This window comes from Bufo bufo, chromosome 6 (assembly GCF_905171765.1).
Source record: "Bufo bufo chromosome 6, aBufBuf1.1, whole genome shotgun sequence".
Lineage (NCBI taxonomy): Eukaryota > Metazoa > Chordata > Amphibia > Anura > Bufonidae > Bufo > Bufo bufo.
Window position 1 is genome coordinate 398,339,856 of NC_053394.1, and position 18,422 is coordinate 398,358,277.

Consider the following 18,422-nt stretch of genomic DNA (forward strand, 5'->3'; position numbering starts at 1 on the left):
CTGTAGGATTAATATTGTTCAGATCTTCATCCGGATTCACAAGCTGTGAAAGAAATATTATAGAATCAGACAGTTGGAGAAGTCGAGTGGAAGGTTTTATATGACCAGAAAAGATCAGTAATTAAATAGATGACAGAAGTGACCAGATAACAGGACTTATCTGACCCAAATATCTGCAGGTCTCCTGCATGAATCCAATCTGATTGCTTCATTATTCCAACCAGAAGCTTACAAGGCAGGTGGAGCAGCCCTTCTATTCCATCAGTAACATTAAATTGTGTGAATATATAACTAGAGATAAGCACATTTTTGAAAAATTTGATTTGGCAGCTTCGCTGAAGTCTGTCAAGAAATTCTATTCCATGTGAATTACTTCATCACGAATCACTATAAATCCGGTATACCCAGGCCACTCTGCCTAATCATATTCTTCTCACTTGGTGGCCCAATCTCAGTTTGAAGGCTTGGAGGTTAAACTACAGAGAGAGTCTATCACCGTGTACATCAGTGTGCAGTGCACCAAGATTCTTAGTGAATCCCATCTGTTAGCTGTAGATTTACTGTGCGTCAGTATTTCAGGTCAATGTTACCGTCAGGTCTAATTTATCACCGTGGACTTTACTGTGCAGTGCATCAAGATTCAAGTAGTCAGCAGCAGTGGCAGTAACAGTGTGCACCAAGATTCATAGCTAATCCCTTCTGTTAAACAAAAAGTAATGCATACAGCACCCTTCAGTAAAGCAAAAAAACAATGTGCGCCCCTGCAGGAGCTGTGTCCAAATGGCTTCTTAGTCAAACAAAAAAAAGAAATGTAGACAGCGCCAATAAAATAGTGGTGAAAAAAAGGTTATTTTAATCCATGTTGTGGCAGTGCTTTTTAATCCCTTCTGTTGATTTTTAAATTACTATGCATCAGTATTACAGGTCACTGTTACCATTAGATGTAATTTATCACCCTGTACGTAACTGTGCAGTGCACCAAGATTCAAGTAGTCGTCCCATGACAGTGTTGGGAGGGTAGCAGCAGCGGCAGTGATAGTAGTGGCCCCATGACAGAGTGGGAAGGGTGGCAGCAGTGACCCCATGCCAGAGTGGGGACATTTACATCTAAAATCGTTTTTTTTTTTAAACAAAGAAAGTCCTGCAGGAAGAACTTTAATGGCCTCTTTTACATGGTCAGTACTGTGCGTCAGTATTTGATCAGCCCCAAAAAAAGGAGTGGGTCCAAATCAGGCAATGTTGGGGAAGAACATTTTGCCTTTGCAGCTCATGGAGGGTATGTTTTGCAATGTAAGAGTGGCTGAAGTGCATGCACAGATTCCAGGACATTTTAAACAGCCCTTGCAGTTAAGCAGAAGACTTGATGAACCGAGTTACGAGAATGAAGACTTGCGCTATGCAGGGAGCATGGGTCAGCCCTCCCTGACGCAGCACAGACAAGACATGTTCTTCCCGTTATCAATAACCATGGTTCCCATCTCCAACGAGACCGCCAGTGTTCGATTTCTTTATTGAGGACGCCAAGAAGTTCCTCCCTGGTGTGGCTCAGTTCACCAAGGTTGAACAGGTGCAGAACTACGTGACAATGCCTAGCTTTGCATGTGTGATATGATGGAGGACCACGGTGAACTGTGCCTAGAGGGGAGGGTGAAGACAAGGTGGAGAATGAGGAGGCAGAGGAGGAAATTGGTGCACAACTTGCAGAGGCAGCAGTGGGCTGGCACTCCAACACTGTATAATGCCTGTCTGCCGCTGGTTTTATGAACCCGTGCACTGCTAGTGTGTTCCTCACAGGTAGTCTCCCGAGTAGTAGACGGTGTACCCCCCCTGCATTTGGCTGCAGATCTCCCACTGCTTCCACCCTGCCGGCTCACGGCCACGCTTCTACCCTGCCGGCTCACCTGTCTCTTGCTCACGTCCCTGACCTCTCTAAACATGTTCTCCCATCCGACTATCATCTTCGTTAGTTGCACATCTAAAGGAGTCCGCAGTGACCTCTCCAAGTCTGGGCTGGCCTGTAACTGCTGACTTTCCTCACAAAGATAATAGTCACCGAAAATCGGAGCAGAGTCGGCGGCAAACATTAATTGGCTAACAGACTAAGCAGTAAAATCAAGAGGAAGGTTCAGGACAGGTGAGGGCACAGAGGCACTGGGCCATGAAAACTAAGCGTGGTGTGAGAGGATCCCACCGATTGCTGGCTATGTGTATCTGTTGTCACTTGAGATTATGTTGAAGAGAGAGTCAACCATTCCAGTACAATTGGATGGTTAGTCAAAACAGGACCGCTGGATAACAGTGGCAGCTCTGGCCTGTTGCTGTGGATGCTCCTACCACCACCCCTTCTTCTGCTGTTAATTGTGCTGGCTACAGCAACAATTTTGACACTGCCTGTTCCTTTGGAAAGCCCAGGAAGCTGTCTGTTGGCCATAGTGTATAATAACTGTATCGGTAACAGAATGGATTAGCTATGATAAATTTCGCTCCACTGAAGTTATGTACAGGACAATAAATTACACCTACAATATAAAGAAATATATCGTGGGCAGCGCGGATCCTAAGAATATTTAAGTAGGCTGATAAAAAAATGTTTTTGACAATTCTCTTCTTCCCAGGTTTCTTACTTTCGCTTTGTAACATGTGCAGCTGCCATTTTAGGAAAACCTGATTTATTACCATGAAGCGCAAGGAAATTCGGCTTTGCAAATCAAACTTTTTCTAATCTTCGAACCGAATTCCGTGTCTTATGTTTCGCTTTGCTCAACTCTATATACAACGTTAAATTATTTATGTACCTGTTGCCCGTGCTGGCCACCTCAGTTCTGTGGAGCCAGTAAGCCAAGGTTCTGACTCCTTCAAACATGTGCAATAATTTAGTAATCAAAAATGTACTGTAGTAAAATGGTAAAATTGGGCTTTTTCTCACCATTATGTAAGTATAGAAATAAGAAAAAAATAAAATTAAGTGCTGGTGCTTCCCCTAGACGGCCCAGATGGTGTGGAGAGGGAAGGGAATAGCACAGAGGCGCCAAGGTAGCGATAAGAGTAAACTGAGAAGATGAGGATGTAGAGGAGGCCAGAAACGATCACGTTCCCAAAAAAGCAAAACCCTGCCAAGCCTAACCTCCATCAACTCAGTAACTTAGCAAGGGCCTCTCCTTTTGCCCCAGCAGTTGACTGGATATATTTGAACTATTTGTAGATCTGAACAGCTTTATTCGTAATCTCACCCTAAAGCGACACTATACTGCTAAATACCGCCATTGCCAGCAACTTTCCAAGAATCCTCTAACCACACTCCCAGAAAGGCCTCATGCACACGGCTGTGGTGCGTTTTGCGGTCCGAAAATCGCGGATCCGCAAAAATTGGATTTTTTGTACTCACCGTAAAATCCTTTTCTCGTAGTAGGCATTGGGGGACACAGCACCATGGGTATATGTCCAACTACCACTAGGAGGCGACACTAGACATAAAAAGTGTTGGCTCCTCCCCGTTGGGCTATACCCTCTCCACAGACACTAGGCAGCTCAGTTTGTACCAAAAGCAGTAGGAGAGAGAAGAAAGGCAAGGAACCAACAACTCCCGTACCGGGAAAGATCAAGAGACCAGCCCGGAGAAGCTGAAGTAAAACAACATAGGGAGGGATCTGTGTCCCCCAATGCCTACTACGAGAAAAGGATTTTACGGCGAGTACAAAAAATCCAATTTTCTCGTGCATGGCATTGGGGGACACAGCACCATGGGACGTCCCAAAGCAGTCCCCGAGGGTGAGAAGAACAACCATGCCACCTGTGGGCATACAGGTGCGGAAGAACCATGTGACCCAACTGGAGAAAAGCACGGAAGCCTCATAACAAGGGAGAAACTCCAAGGAGGCCACAGTGACGACTGCCAGCACCCCAGGACAAATGCCTGGGAGAAGGTCCCAAATGCAAGGAGAAGGCAAAGGAACATCCAGCTCAGCCGAAGGCTGGAGGGAAAGTAGGACAGCACCGCGTATCGGATCTACCCAACATCCCAATTGTCTCAGGCGAAAGCACAAACACCCTGAGGTCAACCCCGGAAGGGCCAGGGGAGCAAGGGAAATTGGAACCACTGAAGGCCAAACGAGAGAGTGAAGCTATAGCAAGGCTCACATGTGAGTGGAGCAGGTCCTACCCTCACCGCAAAGCCGGTGAAAAAGCTAAGCGCCCTATTGAAAGGAAAAGATCCTAAAGGCGCTAAGGGAAACCGCCAACCCCTGGAAGGGGAGGGTGTCGTAGGTAAAAACCAGGAAGAGAGAAAAGACAAGACCTGCATCCCCAACTAGGAGACGAGGAACGAGCCTCTGAAAACAAAATATCGCTGAGAAGCACAAGACCGGAGAAACTCTGGCGAAAGTCATTATCAGGGAAGAAGGGAACCAGACGCAAGCCCAGGAAAACTCAGCAGGGGCACACTGGAGAGAGGGAAGCCATAGCAAGGCTCACATATGAAGGGAGCAGGACTCCCCCCACCGCGAAGCAGGTGATGAAGTTAAACGTCCTATTGGAAAGAGAAAACTCCCAAAGGCGCTAAGGGAAACCGCCAACCCTTGGAAAGGGAGGGGGTAGGAAGTAAAGGCCAGGTTAAAAGAAAAAAATAAGAGAAGACCTAAATCCCAAAACCAGGAGACGAGGAACGAGCCCCTGAAAATAAAATAAAGACCGGAGAAACTCCGGCCAAATGAAGTATCAGGGAGATGCAGGGCAAGGAAATCTCAGCAGGGACACACTGGACTGAGAGACATGGGAGGAGAAGGAGAGTACTCCCAACAGTCTAAGGAGGAAGGGGCTCTACAAACAGGAGGAAGTCCCTCCCGAAGGAGACCATAAGGTGGAAATGCAAACCGTAGCACTAAACCACTCAGCACCAGGTACTTGAAGTGGGAGGTTGGGAAGACAGACATGAATCCCATGAGGTCCAAAAAGCTATTGGAATATCCAAGAAAAAATGAAAAGAACCACCCTATGGGAAGGAATTAGCCATAGACAACTAGCCATTCAAAGAATAGTGGCTAGCAATCTGCATACATTGTCTCGGGGAGAGCAAATACAGCGGCTTGGGTTGTACCACTAAAACAACAGACGCCCATATGCATAAGGAATGGCGAAGTCGCTATAAAAGAAACGGGAGTGACTGCACGAAATGTAGGAACCAGCTGCGACCGACATACAGAAGGCTCCCAGGGGGAGAGATTACCAGATGGGCGAGGACAATAGCAAGGACCCAAAGGACTGCCCTCTGTTAGATAGTACAACTAAGTATAGAAATAAGGGAACACCCGGACCCAGAAGGAACTACGGAACCCTATCCTATGTCAGAGCAATCAGCAGAAAATTCACCTACCAGGCAGGTGTGTGGCGCTCAGTGGTTCTGTCCCTGACTCATCAGGGAGGATGTCCAGCGAGGATATATCGCTGACCCAGGAGGATTCCGTGTGGCGGAGGACATCCAGTGATGGCCGAAAACTGCTGTAGCGGCCGGTGCTCAGCAAGCTACGTATCCCAACAAGGAGAAGATCCAGTCGAGATCACTGTACTCCACGAGGAATGGTCCGCCCTGTAATAGAAAACAACGCGGACACTCCTTTATAATATGTGGAACGCGGAGTGCAGCCGGAAGTAGTATTTGATAAGGATGGCAATAGCAACCCTAGCACAAAAACCAACAACCACCAGGCCATGGTGTAGGGAGCGTGGTTGTATGTGGACCACCCACCAGATCAGAACAGATCAGTCATATACTGGGTACACCAGAAGTAGTAAAAGACCGACAAGGAGGAGGTTGGGCTGGCCCACCCCTGCCAGATATGGCTACCATGTTCGTGCTGAACCAGGATGCCGAAAAGGGAAGTAACCAACATCCGCAGCACAGATTAGAGCCCAGAGAAGGAAGCACCCAGTAATACATAAACTGTATGGGCCACAGATTGCACCATAGGGCCCAGCACGTGGGTACTAAAAATACACGCCCAAAACCGAGGTAAAGTGGCTGCATGTTGCACACTAAGGAGGGAGGAAACAAAGCCACAGCATCCAGGAATGCGACCGCATTTGGAAGGTACAGGTCCTCAACCTGTAAGGAAGAAATGAGGCTGTGTAGTGCAGAGATACGACCAGAGAGGTGCAATGGGTACAGCATCTGGAGATGGAAGAGGTACTAGGTCTAAGATTAGAGCGATGTGGCCACATAAAGCACCCTAGGACCAGAGAAGTGCAACGGCTGCCACGTTAGCTATGGCACCTATATTTCGCTCGGGAAGGGAAAAATAGGGCCGCACGGTACCACAAGGAACGACAGGTGCACACCACAACTAGGTAAGTGCAATGGCAACTGAAGAATGCCCTCTATTTCACCTAAAAAGAGGGAAATAGGGCCGCATGGCACACCATAGAGCCCGACAGGTGTAACGGCTGCAGCATCAGAGACGGTGCAGGAACTCACCTAAGAAGGGAGTAAGATGGCTGTTTGGTGCACACTAGATGAGGTTGCAGTGGCAACGGCACTACAAAGTGGCCTCAATATCTCGTCCGGTAAGGGAGAAATAGTGCCGCAAGGTACACCATAAGGCCAGACAGGAGCAACGGCAACAGCTTCTCACCTAAGAAGGGAGCAAGATGGCTGTTTAGTGCACACTAGATGAGGTTGCAGTGGCAACCATAAGGCCAGACAGAAGCAACGGCAACAGCTCCTGGAGATAGAGAAGTTAAATAAAAATGAAGGGCACAATGTGGCAGCCTGGTGCCCACTAGAACCAAACAGAGGCAATTGCACAGCAATTGAGAGTGGCCTCTAAATCTCGCCGAGAAGGGAGAAATAGTGCCGCACGGAACAACAGAGCCCGCCAGGGATACTGGATACAGCATCAGGAGATGATGTAGGGACTCTACCCATGAAGGGAGCAAGGTGGCTGGAAACAGACAGGTGCAATTGCTACGGCAATTGAAGGCGGCCTGTGTGTCTCGCCCGGTAGGGCGAATTAGTGCCGCATGGAACACCTAACCAGTCAGCAGGAACTCTACCTATGAAAGTAACAAGGCAGCTGGAAACAGACAGATGTAATCGCCACGGCATAGAAGCCGGCCTGTATTCTCTGGTACAGGCATTACAAAAGAACCTTTAGAGGCCGAAAAGGGGAGCCAACCCTACAAGTGGCGTTTGCCTGAATTATCAGCTTGCCTAGAACATAGCCCCTGGATAGGGGAACCAGGAAGGTCTGTCGTGCACAGCCTACGAGGGCGTACATACCAGAGACATCGCCTAGGTGTCCCAGTTGCTAAGCACGGTGACGGCTGCCTTACCTGTGCGGTAATTACCTGTGCAGGCAGAAGGGCGCCATCCGAAAGTCCACTAGAGGGGCACCAAACCTGGTAGGGTAGGTACCACCATGCATGTTTGACTTGACCACGCAGAGGGATTCTGCACGGTGGAAGACCGCCTGATGCTCTGTTCCGAGGGAATCGGTGCAGAGGTGTCCCCAGAGGCAACTGACAGAGAAGTTTCGTCACCAGCCTCCGGCCTGTCCTGGGGGACCCGAGGATGCCGGGGAGGGGTGGAAGCTAGTTGAGACCACCAAAGGGTGGTCCATGGGCTACTCCTTGCGTGACCCTGTATCTTAGCGTGCGCGTGGCTCAGGGGGAAGGAGACCGCAATTTGTAGGAATCGCTCCAGCGAATCCGCCAGGGACGGAAGGATCACCATGGAGGGAGCCCATTCGAGCGGGAGGGGGGGCCCTACCACAAAAAGGGTGGGAGGGGGGACAAGGCGACCATCATGGAAACCTCCGTAGACAACGGACGCACGAAAATCGTGGCGATCCGATACGGAGGCTGGGAGAGGAGGCCCCATAGAGCAGCAGGGCTGACCTATCTGACCCCGGAAACAACAGTTCCCAAGAGGTGCTGCAGCAGCTATATAGCAGGGCTGCAGGAGAATGCAGCAATAGAGAGGGGAGAGAGGAAAGGGGCCTGTGGAGCAATTCAGCCAGAGGCTGCCTACTGGACTCCAGGAGCTGTGCAGCGCACCCAGCGCAGAAGATGGCGACCGGAGATAGCAGGAGCCGGCGACCGGAGAAAGAAGGAGCCGACAGCCGGAGAAAGAACCGCCCCTCAGGGAGAGAGCAGAGAACCTGGGGCCGGCTTGGCAGGCAGAAGAGGCCCCTCCCAGGCTCCCCCCATGGAGGGGAGGAGACGGAGTAAGCCCGGGAAGAGAGAAAGTGGGCGGGGAGTTGCGGCCTAGTAGGCCCGAAAAGCCGGGGACTAAAGTAATGGAGCGCGGCCGGGAGCGAACGGCCGCGACCGCGATAGTGCCCCAGAATTGCCGCGACGAACGGGGGCCAGGTGGGGGAGAGAACTGAGGAAGAGACCCCCAGGGAGAGAAAAAACTGAAGGCCAGGGGCTTCAGGGGCCAGGATACAGCTGAGAGAAAAAACCCACAAGCTATGTAGCAGAGGCAAGGCAGCTTATCAGAGGCAAGGCATTGTCCCACACAGCAATAAAGCTGTATCATGTATCCGGGTAGGGAACATGAGGGGGGAACGCGTCCAGGCCCGGGAAGGAGGGTGGGATCACTAATCTAACATACTCACCCTCAGACGTCTTCAGGCGCAGCAGTAACCACCCCCTCGGCGGACTCAACACGGGAACCGTGGGACTGCCGGAATTCCACTGCGGAAGCAGATTTGGGGACTGGGTGGCTGCCAGGTACCTGAGTACGCGCCCGCAGGGGGGCAACTAAAGTGGAACACGATGGAGCCACCCCTGCCACAGGCCGGAACCTGCAGAGAAAGAAAAAATGATTAAAGAAAAAATAAAATAAAAAAGTAGCAGGATGACCTGCACAAAAAAGCAGGTCAGGTCTGCCTCCTATGGACACTAGAACAAAACTGAGCTGCCTAGTGTCTGTGGAGAGGGTATAGCCCAACGGGGAGGAGCCAACACTTTTTATGTCTAGTGTCGCCACCTAGTGGTAGTTGGACATATACCCATGGTGCTGTGTCCCCCAATGCCATGCACGAGAAACACGGATGGTGTCCGTGCGAGTTTCGCAATTTGCGGAACGGCATGGACAGCCTTGAATATAAATGCGTATTCTTGTCTGCAAAGCACGGACAAGAATAGAACATGTTATATTTTTTTAGCGGGGCCGCGGAACGTAGCAACGGATGCAGACAGCACACGGAATGCTGTGCGCATCTTTTGCCGCCCCATTGAAGTGAATGGGTCCGCATCCGAGCCGCCAAAACGATGGCTCGGATGCGGACCCAAACAACGGCTGTGTGCATGAGGCCAAACTGATACGCTGATAGTGGATAATTCGGATCTGGAGGATCAGGACATTAAACTTCTCATTGAGGAAATCATCAACGCCCCAATCTCATCCTTATTTAAACCTAAATCCACATTCTATCCCTTAGACAGTAGAGGGCCACATCTTGAGACCTTTTATTACCTGGTACTCAATGATCTAAAAGTCACCTTTTCTCCTACAAACAGTGAACTAACCCCCACCTATACCCACAATCTCTCCAGTAATCAACGGAAAGCCATTACCGGGCTACCTAAAAACAAGAAGATAGTTATCAACTATCAAATGTTGTGCCCATTCACAAGAAAGGTAGTAGGGAGGAATCGGGCAACTTTAGGCCAGTAAGCCTGACATCAATATTGGGGAAATTAATGGAAACCCTACTTAAGGAGTGGATTGTGGAACATCTAAAATCCCATGGATTGAAAGATGAAAAACAGCATGGGTTTACTTCAGGGAGATCATGTCAAACTAATCTTATAGATTTTTTTGATTGGGTGACTAAAATAATAGATGGCGGAGGTGCAGTAGACATCGCTTATCTAGACTTTAGTAAGGCTTTTGATACTGTCCCACATAGAAGGCTTATCAATAAATTGCAGTCTTTGTGCTTGGACTCCCATATTGTTGAATGGAATAGGCAGTGGCTGAGGGACAGACAACAGAGGGTTGTAGTCAATGGAGTATATTCAGACCATGGTCTTGTTACTAGTGATGGCCAGTTCGCAGTGTTCGGCCGCGATATGCGGCCGCTCTGAAACACATGCGGTCACCGGGAGCAGGCAGTTCCGAGAACAGCCCCATGAAGGATTGTTCTCGGAATTGCCTGCTCCCGGTGACCGCATGTGTTTCAGAGCGGCTCGCGGCGCAGGCACAGGTAAGGACTTACCTCTGCATCGCCGGGCTTGGGAATAAAGATGGCAGATCGCATGTGTTCGTCGGCGAACACTGCGAAATGGCCATCACTGCTTGTTACCAGTGGTGTACCTCAGGGATCTGTTCTGGGACCCATATTGTTTAATATCTTTATCAGCGAAATTGCAGAAGGCCCCGATGGTAAGGTGTGTCTTTTTGCTGATGACACAAAGATTTGTAACAGGGTTGATGTTCCTGGAGGAATACACCAAATGGAAAAGGATTTAGGAAAACTAGAGGAATGGTCAAAAGTCTGGCAACTAAAATTTAATGTTGATAAGTGCAAGATAATGCACCTGGGGCGTAAAAACCCAAGAGCAGAATAAAAAATCAGTGATACAGTCCTAACCTCAGTATCTGAGGAAAGGGATTTAGGGATCATTATTTCAGAATACTTAAAGGTAGAGCAGCAGGAAATGCTAGCAGAATACTTGGCTGTATAGGGGAAGGAATTACCAGTAGAAAGAGGGAGGTGCTCATGCCGCTCTACAGAGCACTAGTGAGACCTCATTTGGAGTATTGTGCGCAGTACTGGAGACCATATCTCCAGAAGGATATTGATACTTTGGAGAGAGTGTCAGAGAAGAGCTACTAAACTAGTACATGGATTGCAGGATAAAACTTACCAGGAAAGATTAAAGGACCTTAACATGTATAGCTTGGAAGAAAGACGAGACAGAGGGGATATGATAGAAACTTTTAAATACATAAAGGGAATCAACAAGGTAAAAGAGGAGAGAATATTTAAAAAAAGAAAAACTGCTACAAGAGGACATAGTTTTAAATTAGAGGGACAAAAGGTTTAAAAGTAATATCAGGAAGTATTACTTTACTGAGAGAGTAGTGGATGCATGGAATAGCCTTCCTGCAGAAGTGGTAGCTGCAAATACAGTAAAGGAGTTTAAGCATGCATGGGATAGGCATAAGGCCATCCTTTATATAAGATAGGGCCAAGGGCTATTCATAGAATTCAGTATATTGGGCAGAGTAGATGGGCCAAATGGTTCCTATCTGCCGACACATTCTATGTTTCTATGTATTTGAATAGGTATCAGAAGTGCCAGACTACATTTGCCGTAGTGGCTCCTCTGAGACACTGTACGTGCTATGAAGGACCTGGACTGGAACTATGTTGGCCGCCACCTGGTGTCTTGGGACCATACATAATGTACACGGTTGTGCGATATGCACACTGCATGTTTACAGTCATAAGTAGTTAGGTAAGCCATGAAAGGATGTGTCGCATCAGCCACAAGAACCATGTTGTGCATGAGTGCACATAGTAGCATCCTTTCTACGCGAATGGTGCAATCCTATGTGAAATTCCTAGTCGGGGCAGGCTATGGCAGGGAGAAGTCTCCTAAAAAAGCTGACAATTTGGGCACAACTCGACTCTTGTGCACCAGTTGTAGAATCATATGGTCCTAGCAGAGGACTGCTCCAAGAATTGTTGAGGCACTCTTCTGCAACCACAAAAGGTCTGCAGCAGTTCACAGAGGAACCAATCTTCAGAGTCTCCATAGGCAGAAAATTGTGAGAAGAACCCAACAACATTTAATGTCTATGGTCAGCTGTAATCCTGCCATCTGTCACATTCAGGTGTGGGAGGGAACACCACACCGAACATAGTAGGGAAAGGGGTGAGGGAATAAGGCCTGGGAACTAAGGAAAGGAGATGGACACCTCCTAATAAAACCCTAATCAAAGTCCTCACTAACTACCAGCATGAACAGACCCCAGAGGTTGGCGAGTTCATACACCGGAACCTAGTGTCCTAACTGACCCTATAGGACCCTGGACTAATGTCAGGATTGAGACAACCTGTTCCTCCAAGAGGAAGGACAAACAGGAGTCTCCTCAGGCCTTAATACAAATGACAGGGAACTACAACACAAAGAACTCAAACAAAATACGAAAATACTTAAATGCAAAGAAGCAATGGAAGTACCAGGAACTCCGCTAAGATCCACACACCAGCAATCCACAACTCAAAGCAGAATCTATAAACCGTACAGCATAGTGGGAGAAGAAACTATAAATAAAGAAGGTTAAATGACCACATTAGCAACACCTGAGGCAAGGGGTGGGGCCATTACCAGAAATAACAACGCCTATTGATCCATAAGAAAACCTGTCAGATCAAACCACGTGTTGCCAGTTTCGCCGATCTCCTGCCACGGGAACGTCCGTGACACCATCTCCACCTTTCTCATTATACAAGAATAAAACATATAATACTGATGGATAAAACAAAACCAAACAAGATCTTCACAGCCTTCTACAGATCACAGGGGACATTTCATGAGACCTTATCTCCATCTACCTGATCATCCCGTGGGACATTGTGATGTTCTTCTGAAACATCCTGTGAAAAAAGAGGACTCTGACATCTCTCCGGTGTTCTTGTCTCTTCCTTAACTGTAATAAACACATTTGATGACTTAATTCATTCCTTACATACAAATAATGATAGGACGTGTGTATTTATTCATGTCTATTACCTGGCGATGTGAGGGGCTGGTGATCCTCCATCATGACATCCTTGTACAGATCTTTGTGTCCTTCTAAATACTCCCACTCCTCCATGGAGAAATAGATGGTGACATCCTGACACCTTATAGGAACCTGACAACACAGTGATACAGTCATTACCCCGATCCCTTCATAGTGTTTCTGTGTAATGTCCCAGCATTCCCAGCAGTGTCACCTCTCCAGTCAGCAGCTCAATCATCTTGTTGGTGAGTTCTAGGATTTTCTCTCTTTTGATTTCCTCATGTATCAGGGGGTGAGGTGGAGGCTCCATGATTGGGCTCAGGGTTCTTCGCCATTCTTCAGACACAAGGGCCTGACAGCGCTTATTAGAGGTCTTCTTCACTACTGTGTAGTCCTGGTTATGGAGAGACACAGTAATAAATATCACTCCATACATCTCCGGAGTCCCTCACCTCTCCAGTCATGTCCATCTGTTAGTAACATAGATAAGATAAAGTAATGTGACATTATCAGAACCTCTCACCTCTCCAGTAAGCCGGAAGAGGATCTCTAGGGTGAGATTTATTATACTCTCCACCATCTTGTCCCTATCCATCCATGAGGGGGTCAATCTGGAGAAGGATCTTATATAGAAGATATCCACTGAGCAGATCCTATATTGTAGGAACCTGAATGGAAAGAAGAGGAGACAATGTAAAATCCTACCAAATCCCATGTAAAATAGAACTGGAGATAATAAAGTGCAGATGTTGTGTTTAGTGTTGAGCGAACCCGAACTGTAAAAGCTGGGGACTGTACCGAACTTTGACGGAAAAGTTAGAGTTCGGGCATTTAATAAAGCTTTTTGAAAGGCTGCAAGCTTATAAGCTGTGGGCACTTAGAAGTCATCACAGCCATGCCTACTAATGGCATGGCTGTGATTGGCTGGTGCATCATGTGACCCAGCCTCTATATAAGCTGGATCACGTGTAGGACCGCCCATCATCTCTGAGACAGGAAGCAGGCAGATGAAGTGAGGGAGTGTGTTAGGAATCTCATCTGGTTGTTAATTCTGTGGGTGACCTATAGCAATTTTTTGTGGATGCAATACACCATCTTTGCACCCCTGACACAGAAAGATAATAATAAATCTGGCTTTTAATTCTGTGGGTGACCTACAGCAATTTTTTGGTGGGTGCAATGTAACATTTTTGTACCCCTAACACACAAATATAATAGTTAATCCGTCTAAGTTCAGTTGGTTACATATACTCATTTATTGTGTGAGGTACACCTGGACTGCATACGTGCCAGGGAAAATAATATAGTTAATCCGTCTGTTAGTTCGGTGGGTGACATATACCAATTTATTGTGTGAAGTACTGTGGCAGGCGTAGCACTATGAAGTGCCTTTTGCGCTGTGGCATTAGAAGAATTTTTGATATCTCTGACTTTTTTAGTCCAACCAGACTGTCTGTTACTCTGTAATTCTTCTAGCGCCATTCTATGGAAACAGTAGGTTTAAAGAGCACACCAATGAAAAAAACAAAATGGTGTGGTGTTTAACCTGTTCCGGACATAGGGCGTACCGGTACGTCCTGATGTCCCGATACTTAAGAACACAGGAAGTACCGGTACATCCTATGTATTTCCGATCACGATCACCACCGCTCTGCGGGCGGTGATCGGAGCCCGATGCCTGCTCAAATCATTGAGCAGGCACCTTGGGAAAATGCGAGGGGGAATCCCGTAACCCCCCGTGTAGGCGATTGCTGCAAACCGCAGGTCAATTCAGACCTGCGGTTTGCGGCCTTTACCTTATGCGGCGGCGATCGGCAGTGCCATCGGGTCCCCATGCGGCTGTAGGGGGGACCCGATGGCATGGAAGGCAGCGTGATGTCTTCCTTAGGCATCTGCATTGCCTTCCGGTGACGAGCCTGTGAGATCCAGCCCCCTGGATCTCACAGGCTGGAAGCTGTATGAGTAATACACACAGTATTACTCATACAGCCAATGCATTCCAATACAGAAGTATTGGAATGCATTGTAAAAGGGATTAGACCCCCAAAAGTTGAAGTCCAAAAGTGGGACAAAAAATAAAAAATAAAAATAAAAAATTTGTTTCCCCTCCCAAAAAAATCTAAAGTTTTAAGTAAAAATAAACAAAAACGTAATTTTCCCCAAATAAAGATAGACATATTAGCCATCACCGCGTCCGTATCAACTGGCTCTATAAAAAAAAAAAATCACATAACCTAACCCCTCAGATGAACACCGTAAAAATAAAAAATAAACTGTGCTAAATAAACAATTTTCTTTTCAACTTGCATCACAAAAAGTTCAACAGTAAGCGATCAAAAAGGCGTATGCCCACCAAAAATAGTACCAATCTAACAGTCACCTCATCCCGCAAAAAATGAGCCCCTACCTAAGACAATCGCCCAAAAAATAAAAAGACTATGGCTCAGAATATGGAGACACTAAAACATGATTTGTTTTGAAAAAAGCTGTTATTGTGTAAAACTTAAGTAAATTAAAAAAAGTATACATATTAAATATCGCCGCCTCCGTATCGACCGACTCTATAAATATATCACATAACCTAACCCCTCAGGTGAACACCGTAAAAATATATATATTTTTTTAAAAAGGGTCAAAAAAGCCATTTTTTGTCACCTTACATCACAAAGTGTAATAGCAAGCGATCAAAAAGTCATATGCACCCCAAAATAGTGCCAAACAGTCATCTCATCCCGCAAAAAATGAGCCCCTATCTAAGATAATCGCCCAAAAACTGAAAAAAATATGGCTCTCAGAATATGGAGACACTAAAACATGATTTTTTTCTTTCAAAAATGAAATCATTGTGTAAAACTTACATAAATAAAAAATACTGTATACATATTAAGTATTGCCGCGTCCGTGACAACCTGCTCTATAAAAATACCACATGATCTAACCTGTCAGATGAATGTTGTAAATAACAAAAAAAAATAAAGAACGGTGCCAAAACAGCTATTTCTTGTTACCTTGCCTCACAAAAAGTGTAATATAGAGCAACCAAAAATCATACGTACCCTAAACTAGTACCAACAAAACTTCCACACTATCCCGTAGTTTCTAAAATGGGGTCACTTTTTTGGAGTTTCTTCTCTAGGGGTGCATCAGGGGGGCTTCAAATGGGACATGGTGTCTAAACTCCAGTCCAGCAAAATCTGCCTTCCAAAAACCATATGGCATTCCTTTCCTTCTGCACCCTGCCGTGTGCCCATACAGCGGTTTACGACCACATATGGGGTGTTTCTGTAAACTACAGAATCAGGGCAATAAATTGTGTTTTGTTTGGCTGTTAACCCTTGCTTTGTAACTGGGAAAAAAAATAAAAAATATGGAAAATCTGGCAAAAAAGTGAAATTTTGAAATTGTATCTCTATTTTCCATTAATTCTTTTGGAACACCTAAAGGGTCAACAACGTTTGTAAAATCAGTTTTGAATACCTTGAGGGGTGTAGTTTCTAGAATGGGGTCATTTTTTGGTGGTTTCTATTATGTAAGCCTCACAAAGTGACTTCAGACCTGAACTGGTCCTTAAAAAGTTGGTTTTTTAAAATTTCTGAGAAATTTCAAGGATTTACTTTTAAACTTCTAAGCCTTTAAACTTCTAAGCAAAAAATGGCCTGGTCCTTAAGGTGAAATATGGCAGTGTCCTTAAGGAGTTAACAGGCAGTAAGTGCTCAAACCCATATGCAGTTGTGCATATATAAACAGTGGAGCAAATCCTGCACTTGTGTCCCGTTGCTAATGGCGATCCCCAGCAAAAATGCATACAGTGGAGGATGCCTGCGGTGGACCACAAGTACCACAATAGACCTCATACACAAGATAGCAATTATGTGGATGTGATAATGAATATAACAATATAATAATAGAAAAGACAGGTACACTCTGCAGACTTACTAAGCCCTCAAACTGATGATAAAATTGAGAGATTAGCCAACATGTCCTACTAGGAGGACATGTCTGAGCCCGAGCACCGCCCCAAGGTTTCTCAAGTAGTTCGGGTCCTAACACTCACCTACCTGAGCCGTATGGGCAATACCAGGAGCCAGTGGGCAAATTACAGGAGCGTAAAAAAAAATCTGACTCGCAGACAACTCACCAGTTACCTCCAGCATGAAACCATGCTAGCAATGGGAGGAGGGAGGAGTCTGCGAGTCTCACTCAAGACTGGCTGAGTGGGACGCCAGTAAAGAGCACACCAAATGCTTGAAATAACTTCTTTATTACTTCAACTTTTCTTCATATATAACACTGCTGCCTCTGCAGCAGATAGTCCATGTACATAACACGTTGTGGCGATGTTAACTGTAAAATGCATGGGAAAGTTCCGGAAGGGGGGGGGGGGTATATCTCTCCCAGGTTCCTTAACTGGCTGAGGTGGGTGAAATCCAGAATGACGCTGGCTTCACTAAATATTGTTGGTGGAGCCATTTTCTTTATTTATTCAGGGCTGGATTTTACTTGGATTGGGATGGTAGGTTTTGGCAGTGGGACCTCCCAATTCACCCCCCCAGTCCAGTGCAGGTTTTTCCCTAGCAGGAAGGTGATCGCAGGTGAGGCCTGCTGTAATCAGGCCAGCATAAAGCACCTCCTAGGGTGTCTGTGAACCTAGAGCAGAGGCTCTGTGTGTGGTCTCAGTCAGGAGGATTGAGGGGCCAGAAGGCTATGCAAAGCCTGATTTTTTCCCTGTGTGGACTGACACTTGATGAGCGGGACTGGCTAAGGCTTGGAGCCTGAGACCCTGACACTAAGCGGTACTTAGAGGTGAGTCAGGGAAACCTATGTGTTTACGTAGAGCCCAGACGGGCAGGGGTTTATTTTGTGCAACTGTTTAGGTTTACGCCAACGTGCCGCAATACAAAACTGTTTTGGCCCTTAAATTCTAGTGTCTGTGAAGATATCTGTGAGTGTAACCCCCTGAAAGAGAGCTACCCCTTACAACGTGTTGAATAAAGTATCACAAAATGGCGGTATGCATAAGATGGTGGTTCATATGTTCAATCTTGTCATTCAACATAAAATGGTGGATATATTTCTCTCTTGAGTATCTGCACTGTCACTTTAAGTTATTTAAAGAGAGCCTGTCACCGGGATTTTGTGTACAGAGCTGAGGACATGGGTTGCTAGATGGCCGCTAGCACATCCGCAATACCCAGTCCCCATAGCTCTGTGTGCTTTTATTGTGTAAAAAAACAGATTTGATACATATGCAAATTAACCCGAGATGAGTCCTGTAGGTGAGATGAGTCAGGGACAGGACTCATTTCAGGTTAATTTGCATATGTACCAAATCGTTTTTTTTACACAATAAAAGCACACAGAGCTATGGGGACTGGGTATTGCGGATGTACTAGCGGCCATCTAGCAACCCATGTCCTCAGCTCTATACACAAAATCCCGGTGACAGGTTCCCTTTAAGCACTTTATGATCTCTCTGAGGTCTAACTAATAGTTCACTTTCTCTACTTGGTTTGAAGTTTGCTCTATACGATTGCTTATGATCTGGTATGAGCACTTCACAGTTTGTATGGCTCAGTAGGGAATTTGGTGGAACTGTAAGTAAACACAAATAGTTCAGCATACAGTTCTAATCACAATACTAACAATAGGAACATATCATAACTGTTCTAAATACCTATTTTGACCT

At 46.4% G+C, this 18,422-nt stretch overlaps 1 protein-coding gene and 1 long non-coding RNA gene across 2 annotated transcripts in view; both read right to left on the minus strand.

Annotated features, from left to right (window-relative positions):
- The window catches only part of LOC121004472 (oocyte zinc finger protein XlCOF22-like), a 1,539,666-nt gene that overhangs the window by 293,107 nt on the left and 1,228,137 nt on the right, over window positions 1–18,422 (minus strand). The gene's annotated exons all lie outside the window — the stretch shown is intronic.
- On the minus strand, window positions 5–12,800 carry LOC121004588. Its single transcript, XR_005779784.1, has 3 exons — window positions 12,745–12,800; window positions 12,567–12,661; window positions 5–43 (listed from the first exon to the last, which is right to left on the minus strand). It is a non-coding gene; the product is annotated as an uncharacterized LOC121004588 (long non-coding RNA).